This window comes from Chaetura pelagica, unplaced genomic scaffold, assembly GCF_000747805.2.
Source record: "Chaetura pelagica isolate M959 unplaced genomic scaffold, ChaPel_1.0 scaffold314, whole genome shotgun sequence".
NCBI lineage: Eukaryota > Metazoa > Chordata > Aves > Apodiformes > Apodidae > Chaetura > Chaetura pelagica.
This window is the reverse complement of record NW_009953218.1, coordinates 2996469-3006088: the sequence shown is the minus strand read 5'-3', so window position 1 is coordinate 3006088 and position 9620 is coordinate 2996469.

Here is a 9620-nt window from a genome sequence, read left to right as displayed (position 1 = left end):
GGTGCCCGAGGGCGGCACGGAGGGTGGGGCCGCCGGGGATCCCGGGGCCGGGGGTGGTTGGGCTCGATGAGCCCGCAGGTCTTTTCCGACCTGAATAGTTCTGTGATTCTGTGACTGCAGCGTGCAATGTTCTGCCTTCTCCCCCATGGCAAGCTCGGGTTTTATGAAGCTCGGTTTTTTTACGTGAAGCTGCTCTCTAAAATTGCTCTGTAAGTAGCAGAGCAGGCATCCAACACTGATGACCTAGCGTGAATCTAATATTTGAAAGCTGCAAAGTGCTATGGAGAGGAAGGGAAGCAGCATCTAAAGCACGCAAGGATGCTGCCGGAACCTCGGCTCTTCCCCAGTCTGCAGGGCTCACCAGCGAGCCAGACTGGTGAGCAGATCTGGCTGAAAACTGGCTGAGGGCGAGGGAAGCAGGGGCTGTGTCAGGACAGCCCGGAGGCGTGAGGGAACGCGGCTCAGAGCTGCTGAACCCTCCCTGTGGCCAGACATCAGGCTGCACACATAGTCCCGGCTCCTCTGTGCGTGAGTGAAGGCAGAGGAAAAGTATGTCCCCTGCTTTGGAAAGCCATCAGACACAGCTGCTCTGTGCTCAGCATCTGAAGTGTGTCTAAACTGGCCTTGAAAGCTGCAGCAGATCCATCCGGGACTACAGCTGGATTTGTGCCTGCTGTGGTAGCATCCATGGAACTGCCGTGGTCACCTCTGGGTATCCCTTGTGAAGCAGGGATTACAACTGGGGTTAAAATTGCAAGTACCTGTCAAAGGTGTGACAAACCTAAAGGTTCCCAGGGAACTCTGTGTTGTCCAGAGGCCAGAAGTCGTAGGGATTTTCATTTCATGTCATCTAAAAAGCAAAATGAAACATCGTTTTGTAGATGGGCTGCTGCTGATAAAGAGAGAACTATGTACTAAATTGTCATGATTCTGACTCAAAAAATATAGATATTTATTTAAATTAGTGAGCATTGGCTGAAGTCAGTTCTCACTGGGCAGATCTTGCAGGCAAGATCAAAGTCAGAGGTGTGAAATTTGATGATAAGAATTCAAAAGCATAAGAAATTCCCCCAGTGATGGGGACGTAGTCAAAGGACACAGCAAAGGGGTAATTTTAAAGTGTTCAGGTGCAGACTTTTTTCTAAGGTGAAAGATGTGTGATGTCTTGGTGCGAGCAGAGGTTTCCCTTGAGTGTCTCTGCCTGCCTTCCACACAGGGAGGGGGAAGATTCCCCATCTGATCTTCAGCAGAGGCTGGGCTTTTCTTCTGTCATTTCACAGTGGGACTGTGGTTATCTGTGGTTTTTTGTACACTCCTCAGTACACATGATTAAGTGAGGTGAGGTGCCTAGAGTGAATAGAGACCTACTGAGAAAAGGTCTTTCTGCCTTTTGTGAGATTTTTGTTTGTAATTCACAAGTTTGTTTTCAGGCTTCTGCTGGGAATTGAAAAAAAAATAAATTACATATAACTCAGAGAAGAAAGATCACAATGGGAAAAAATAAAAAAAAGGAGATTTCTGATCATCTGTTTCAATGCAGTTCACAAGGTGCACATTATTCAAGCAACTTATTTCTTGGATGAAAAATTAGGCAGCACTGATATTTCTGGACCTCAGCCCAGGAAGAAAGCCAAGTGTAATGAAATACCTCTGAAAAGGATGCTTTGTAGTATCTGAGCTCTTGCTGTTGTTTTGGATTCCTTTTCAAGAGAGACTTAATTGGTGTAGCAGTCCAGACCTGCTCCGCTATTCACCTTTTCACCTCTATATTTGGGGTAGAAACCTGGTGATACTGTGCAGATGCAAAGCACCATGGTCTGGCCTGACTTCTCTGTGCAGTCACATGAAACACAAACAGTCAGGATGATTCCTGTTTATATTATTTTCTAGCATTCCGTTTTCCTTTCCATCTGAGAGTGCTCTGGAGTTAAAATTCTTGGTTTCTTAGGGTATTATGGAGTGTAGGAGCCCTGGAGTTGTTTCATTGTTTCGCTGAATCATTTGGCATTTGAAAAATGAGGCATTTCTCATGGTTTTAGATGCAAGTCTGTACTGCCAGGCTTCGGAATATGGTTTCTGAACAGTTTTACTTTCCCCATAGTCTGGTCAAGGGACTGGGAGTATCTAGGTGTTGGAGGCATGAAAGGAATAATTTTGTGGGCTAATTGCTCTGGACTTCACAGTTAATTTCTGTAACTTTTATTTTACTTTGCATTTTGATGCTTTGATTTCTGATGCACTGAACCAAACAGAAATGTTTCAGAAACTTTACTCTTCATTTAAGAGAGTACAAAGAAATTATAGGACCTACATGACTTTCGGTTGAAACTTTCTGAAGATATTTAAGCAGGTGGTATTTAGAGGTACCATAAAAACCACATTGTTCCTTTCCAGTATTTAGTGATGAGACATGATTCTTAAACCATGTCTCGTGGTGTAACCTAAGAATTCATGGGTGCTCTTGGGAAAAGCATGTTCTTGATGAAATGGTATTTATCACTTGTGCCAGTGGTAGGTTGCCTGTGAAACAACATGCGTATTGGTGCATCTATTTGGTTTATGTGGCAAGGTGGGTGGGGCTGCAGGAGTGAGAAGACCAGGACATGGTAATACTCTTAAGGAGCTTGCAACACTGTCAGAGACTCACAAATGTTTTTCTGTCAGATTTCTGATAGCTGGAGTCCTTCATGAGAGTGCATTCAATGAGCATCAAATCAGTGGGTATCCCTTAAATACTAGTTGGAAGTGATGTCCCTCAGCCTCTTTCCTTCTTGCCTATAGTGTTACTTTCTATACCTGTGGCATTACACCTGTAACGTTATCTGGGTGCAGTGTGATCTGTGCACAGGCAAACAACCCTGTGTCTGAAGCCTCTCCAGTTGCAAGGTGCTCTGGAGAGGTGCACAAGCCCATGGGAGCAGATAAGACTCTAACTGTCCTCTTCCTCTCTACCAGGCAGTTATTTCAGCTTTGTTCACTGAAACTTCTCTGCAACCTTTTTAACCCATTTTTCAGACTTTGCTTTCTGAGCAACCTTCCCTTGGGAAGTGTATAACACAGTTTCAGGGCCTATCAGAGCCTTCTGATTTTTTTTTTCTCTGCTGAAATGGGTATTTTGGTGGAGGCCTTGTTTGGTGGAGGCTAGAAATTTCTAGCATTTGTTTCTGTTGGCTCTGAATATTCAGTAGCTGATCTGTAAAAACAAACAAACCCAAACCAAAAACCCAAGCCCTTATCCCCTTAGAACAAATTACCGTGTATAATCTAAATGCCTCCTAACTGCCAGAAGTGGGAAAGGAATAGATTCCCCCTTACAGAAATGAAGGTAACATGTGGAGGGAAGGAGTAAACAAGGGGTTATTTAATATATATATATATTTATTTATTTATTTATTTTCTGCAGAAGGATTTTTGTTAAATTATCAATTCTTGTGACATACTTTTTCAGGTTTTTGTAGAAGAGTATAGACATTGTCTGCTATCTCTGCAATAGGAGTATGTTCATATTTAATCACATGTAATGAAGGGGTTAAGTTGCTAAGGCTACTTCTAGAGTTACGACTTGAATTATATAAATGGTTCAGGGTAAGTAAGCTCTGAAGGTTGTATCTGAAGAGTGAGAAGTGGGGAGGGGGAATTAGAAATAGCAGCAGTGGAAGCCTGCCTCCCTTTTCCACTCTTCCCGCGAAGAGTTGCTTAACGATGCGCAGTTTCCCAAATTTTCTTTATTTTCTTTGAATTCCAGACTTACCATATGGATTTCTCAGAATCCACAGGGGATGGAGCAGCAACAGGTGTTCGAGTTGTGCTGGTGGAGCTCAGGCCCCTGGTTCCCCCCCTGTTGGGTCCGAAGAGGCACAGGTGACCTGCTGCCCCCATGGAACGTCTGCTGGAGCTCGTAGGGCTGGTGGAGCTGGAGGCTGCTGTGCCTGGTGCAGGGAGGAAAGAAAAGGTGTGGAAGTGGAGTCCAAGAAGCAGCTTTGATGGAGCTTACTCTTCAAGGGTAATGCTTCCTGGCTTCCTCAGTTTTTCTTCACCTCCTGGGGCGTTTCTGTGGTCTCTACAGCCACAGTAAGGCTCCCACTGCTGCAAAGCTGAGCCCTTCCACCTCTCCCTGTTTCCAGGGAGCATTAACTCCTCACCGAGTTCCTCGGTTACAGTGGATCCTGTTTTCTTGGCCTCTGACATTCCTCTTCCTGTGTGTCCCTTCTTCCACCACTAAATCATACACTTTCATTCGTAGAGGCTCCTACTCTCTGAGCATCTCTTTCCTTGTTGTTTTCACTATCTCATGAATGGTTAATTATTAATTATGGTGTCCTTCACAGTTTGGATGTCTCAGATACAACACTAGGAGTCTACAGAGAATACAAGCAGCTATTACTCAGATTGCACAGCAGTAAAAATATTTTTAAAATAACCCCATAACATTCAGAGGCCGACACTGAAAGGCTCTGAAAATGCTGCATGTTTTCTTAAATTTTTCTTTCTCACATGCTTTGGAGCCACTCTGTAAGGAGCTCCTGCAGAGGCTGTTGTGAGCAGGCAGGAGCCTTCTCTGCCCAGGGCATCTTGATATGGAGATAGATACCCTCTGTTTCATTTCACATGCAGGGTGGAAGGAGGCCAGATGCCATAAGCCTTGGTTTCGAACAAACTGGTAGTTGAGAGCTGATACAGGAGTAGAAGAGTCTGCTAATGAAAAAGTGATAAAACAGGTGTTTCTGCAGGCAGTGTTCATAACCTGGCACATCTTCAAGAGGTGTAATAGAACATCAAAGCAACGATCTGTTTACAAAAACAAAGAGGATCTTAGTAATAAAAATGTTGCCATTACTCACCAGGATGATGCCTCCTGATTGTCTGCTTGCTGAGAAGGCCCTGGGGAGCTGAGGTGGAACTTGACCTTGTCACATGAAATCTTTGGACAGCTTGCAGTGTATTGGTGCCTGTTTTATACAATCTTACCATGCTCCAAGTTCAACAGATGGTTAGCACTGCTTGGCCAGGAGTTTGGGGTATTGTGGGAAGGAACAATACATGTGTCTTTTAAATTACATTGAGTCTGCCTACTGTTTAGATATTGCTAGTATCTGTGCTTTCAACATACTGAGGAAAAATGTAAAGCTGACATTTTTACTGGGTAATGGTTTTTTTTTTCATAGATTGCTAACACAGTTCATTGCTAAGTGGGTTTTTTCCTGATTTTGTTTTGGTTTTCATTTGCTGTTGGCAGTTGGAGCTCTCAGCTGTGCCAAGCCCTGAACACAGTGTGCTTGCCCAGGAAGGAGCAGCCCCTGCTCTGCAGGGCTACAAGCAAAGCAGACACAGGTGACAGCACTGGGAGGTGAAGTGACTTTTTCAAGGGTACCCAGGAGGTCACTGGCCAAGCCAGCATTAGAGCTCATCTCTTGTCCAGGGACTGTAGTCATCTCTTCCTTCTGTTGCAAAGTAGCATAGACCAGAAGACTCCAGCCTGCTTGGATGAATCTCTTTATCCAGACAGTTCAATGTGGGTCAGCAGTGTGCACAGCAGGAAGAAAACAGAAAACAGCTATGCTGGTTTTTGGCTGGGTGGCTTTATGAGCTGCTAGACATGTCTGTTTTATCCACGCCAAACCAAGTACTGACAGAAGCTTTTTTGATTTTGATTGCTGAAGGAAGAGCAACTCATGTACAGTGGTGTGGGTACAGTAGCCTGGCAGTGAGTGTACAAACTTGGAAGAAACTATGAAGGGCTACGTTGAAAGTTGAACTCTGCAATATCTCTTTTGTGTCGTTTTCTCTTCTACTCCAGTTTTAAGTATTCACCTATTATCTAGCAGCCTCCATGGTTGAAAGAAGAAACGTCCTCCTCTTCTAAGAGAGGATAAACGTACAGGGTTCACCCTTGTTAAACTGAATTGCAAACAGCATGTAATCACTCATATTACATGCAGAGATCTAAAGAAGGATGCTTACCTCTTTCTTGCACCCTAAAAATGATCAGGCCATTTTTTTATTTAAGCAGACCAGATTAGGATGAATAAATGTATTGTTTTAACAACATTTAACACTTATTTTTTCTTTTCTGCCCCGATCTGATTTCCCTTAGTGATAGTTCCGTGCAAGCTGTCTCTGAGAAGTCTACTAATTTTGGCACAATGTCACACGAAGGCCACAGGCAAGATGGTCTGTCATCCACCAAGTCAAATTGTATGTGTCAAACCATGTTACATTGCATCTTCTCTCCAGTGCTAGCCTTGAGTTTTATTTTCCCTGTATGCTGGAGTGTGGCTCTGTATGTACAAAAGTGTTTTTCCTAAAGACTGTTCAATTATTTTCCTGAATTTACTGCCACTGGTATAATATCTACTACATAGCTAAAATGAACAATATATGTAAATATGTAAATATTTAATTATAGTGTATTATGTTGTAGAGTGAAATAAGAACTACCCAGATGCAAACAGAAGTGCTTTAGCACTGAGATTTTCTTCCTCGAAATCCAGGATGTTCTTCATTGGAGCTATTGCTCAGAAGAATCCTTCCTACTCCCCATTTCTTAATGGGAGAAATTCAGATATTCCCCAATACATAGCCTGCAGAAGTCAGCATTTAATCTTCGAGGACCTTGAGATATGCCTGATAGACTGAATTTGTGTTACATACTTTATTTTGAACAAATAGCACTTGAGGCCTGAAGAAAATTACCTGAAGTCTCACTGTATTTGGAGAGTTCTTCTGTGTGTTTGTGTCAGAGCTCTGTAGCAGGACCTGCAGTTGTTGGTTGTCTGCTCCAGGTTCAGTCACTCTGAGTTCTGTCCTCCAGCCCTGACAGAGCTGGCATACCTGAAAAACCTCTGGGATTTCCATTTCCAATGTGCTCAGTGTGCCACAGAAAAGTCAGGACACCTCCTCTTGTCCCCACTGCTGCTCAGAGCCAGTACCCAGAAGGACCATTACTCTCCCAGCTTCCAGTCTGCTTTCCACGGTGGCATCCTGGCTTCTCCAGAAGGTGTGCAGGGCACAATTCATCTTCTGGATTTTACAGCTTTACTGCAGGATGGGGTTAAATATGTGCAAGAGGCCCGTGTCTTTCTCTAGTTATGGTAAAGGGTGCCATGACAACCAGCTCAGCTGCAGACATCTGTAGTCAGTTAGACAAAGCCCAGCTACCTGCTCCTACAGAGAGGTAGGCCTGTGAAAAAGGGATTGAAACTGCTCAGGATCACTGAATGCTCATTTGCTTCCTCTACATTTGGGATGAGTTTCATCCAAGTTTCATGCTGTTTTACTTCAAAATTCATTCTAATCGTAGGAGTGTGTCTGGACTAGAAGCATTTTTTGCAGAAAATAATGTTGGATGGAAATTTCTAGTGATACAGAACTGATAGTTGTTCAGTTTGAGATGCAGCAAGGTTTGGGTTGAATGATCTTTTTATGGTATTTGTGTCTCTTAGCATAATTGTCATCAGCAGTGCATTGTGTAAGGTTTTCAGCATTTTCCCCCTTTTTTATCAGTTTTCTTACCACACTTATTACCTATCAGTATATAAGTTATTAGGAGCCTTGACAGCAGAGGACTGAACATGTGAAATACTTTTTGATGTCACAGCTAAAAGTATGTCTATACAATTCTATTTTAACCTTATTCATTTATCTGCAATGGAATAGATCACTAAATCTGATAACAAACTTAGTTTATGTCACTTTGAGTACTACAGTTCTTTGGTTTTCATCTTTCAAGTGGAGGCAAGGTTTCAGAAGTTGCAGATTGCCAATCACCGGTTAATTTTTAATCCTTTCTTTTTGTGTATGTGCAGCTGCTGCGAATCAAAAGTTTTTTTAGAAAGCTCACAAATATAGCTACTTCTTTGGATTAGGGAGGGATGAACAGCTGAGCTGGAAATCAGAACTATTGTGCTAGTTTTGCTGAACTAAGGTCAAACACAGCAGTTTTTGGTTTCTTTACTTTTAGTTGTATTGTGTTCTTTATAAGCTTCCTAGCAACTGCATAGCTTTGTCACACGTGGTGATGTTCTAAATTATGTTTTAGTATGAAATCTGTTATTCTGTGTCTTGACAGTGTCATGCAAATGCAGTAGTGCTGAAGCCCAGGGGCTAGTTAGGCAGGACCCCTCTTGCTCCTTGGATAAAATTTACTCTGACATGCAGCTGGGCAGGGTTTAAGGAAGGTCATAGCTTTTGTTTACAATTTATAGATAAATATGTTGTATGCATTCAGTTCTGTCCAGTGCATAGATACAGTGTTTCTCTGCATAGCCCAGTTCTGGATTGCTAAAATCTTTTAGTCCATTTCAGATCTCTGTCAGTGAAGAGAAACAGTCCATGGAGGTCTGAATGTCTATTCCCCTTTCTCTGGAAGTTCAAGGGTATGGAAAATACCCTTGAGGAGACTGGCTCATGCATGCCTCTCCACACTGAACTCTGCTTGTTGGTGTGGCATATAGTGCAGTGTCACACACCCACTCTGTGACAGGTTGGAAAGACACTTGACTTTTTGCAAGGGCATGTCGTGATAGGATGAGGTGGAACAGTTTCAAATGGAAAGAGGGTAGATTTAGAGTAGATATTAGGAAGAGAAAGCTGAAACCAGACTAAGTGGGAAAGTTCCAGTTAAGTCAAAGCAAATTAAATCCTTTGCTCATCCCAGTCACTTGCTACCTAAGAGCTGTGATGAGCAGAAATAGCAGTAACTTCTCGCTGAGGAAAGATGTTTTTCTGGTTCTGAGCAGAGAAAATTCTGCATCTGCCTCACATCTGGTACCACTGCCTGTGCTCCTCTTGATTGTTAAGACTTAATTTTTATGATCTCTCAGCACTGCTGTGTTGCTCTAACAAATGCTAATCAACAAAGAATTTGCTTTAAAACTATATAAACTCATGGCACCCCAAGAGAATATTCCCAATCAGATATCACTGGTTCTTTACAGTTAATTGTTTAAGAGTATTTTATGTAACAGTGAGGGTTTGTTGTTTTGTTTTTTAGTTTTGTCAGCACCAGCAGTGGACATGAGGTGGCTGTGGCAGGGCAGCCACTGGGTCGTTGTGTAGCTCTGGTCAGAGCTGGTCTGATGAGCTCTGTAGGTTGGGGTAGACAGGAAGGTGTCTAAACTGCTGTTTCTCGAGCACCCCTTTGCTTTCTGACTGCAGAGGTTTCCACGTGGGAGCAGGTTGTGGGGCAGATGCTGAGAGCAGCGTGGTGTGCCTGGCTCCCCTGCCAAGGTGGCATCTTGCTGCACATCCCAGCCCGTGGCTGGAGAGTGTGTGGGATGGGCAGCACACACGTGGGCTCTGGATGAGCTGTTTCTGCCCTTCGCAGAGGCCTGCTGAGATCTGACCTCTGCACCATTGCTGGGAGGTGGGAGGTCAGAGGCTGCCTGCGGAGCAGAGGGGACAGCTGTTCACCTTCCTGCCCAGGCAGGTGGGATGGCAGTACGGGCAGCAATCATTCCCTCCCCTCCTCCAGCACACAGCTGAGATGAGCAGAGGATGACCTGGGGGTTGAAATCTGCTACAGGGAAAAGCCTTACATGGCTTTTTTCCTTAAAGGGAGGCAGGGATCAAGAGTGTAACTCTGCTCACGTTTCAGGTCCTTCTGTCCTCCTTGGAAAGCA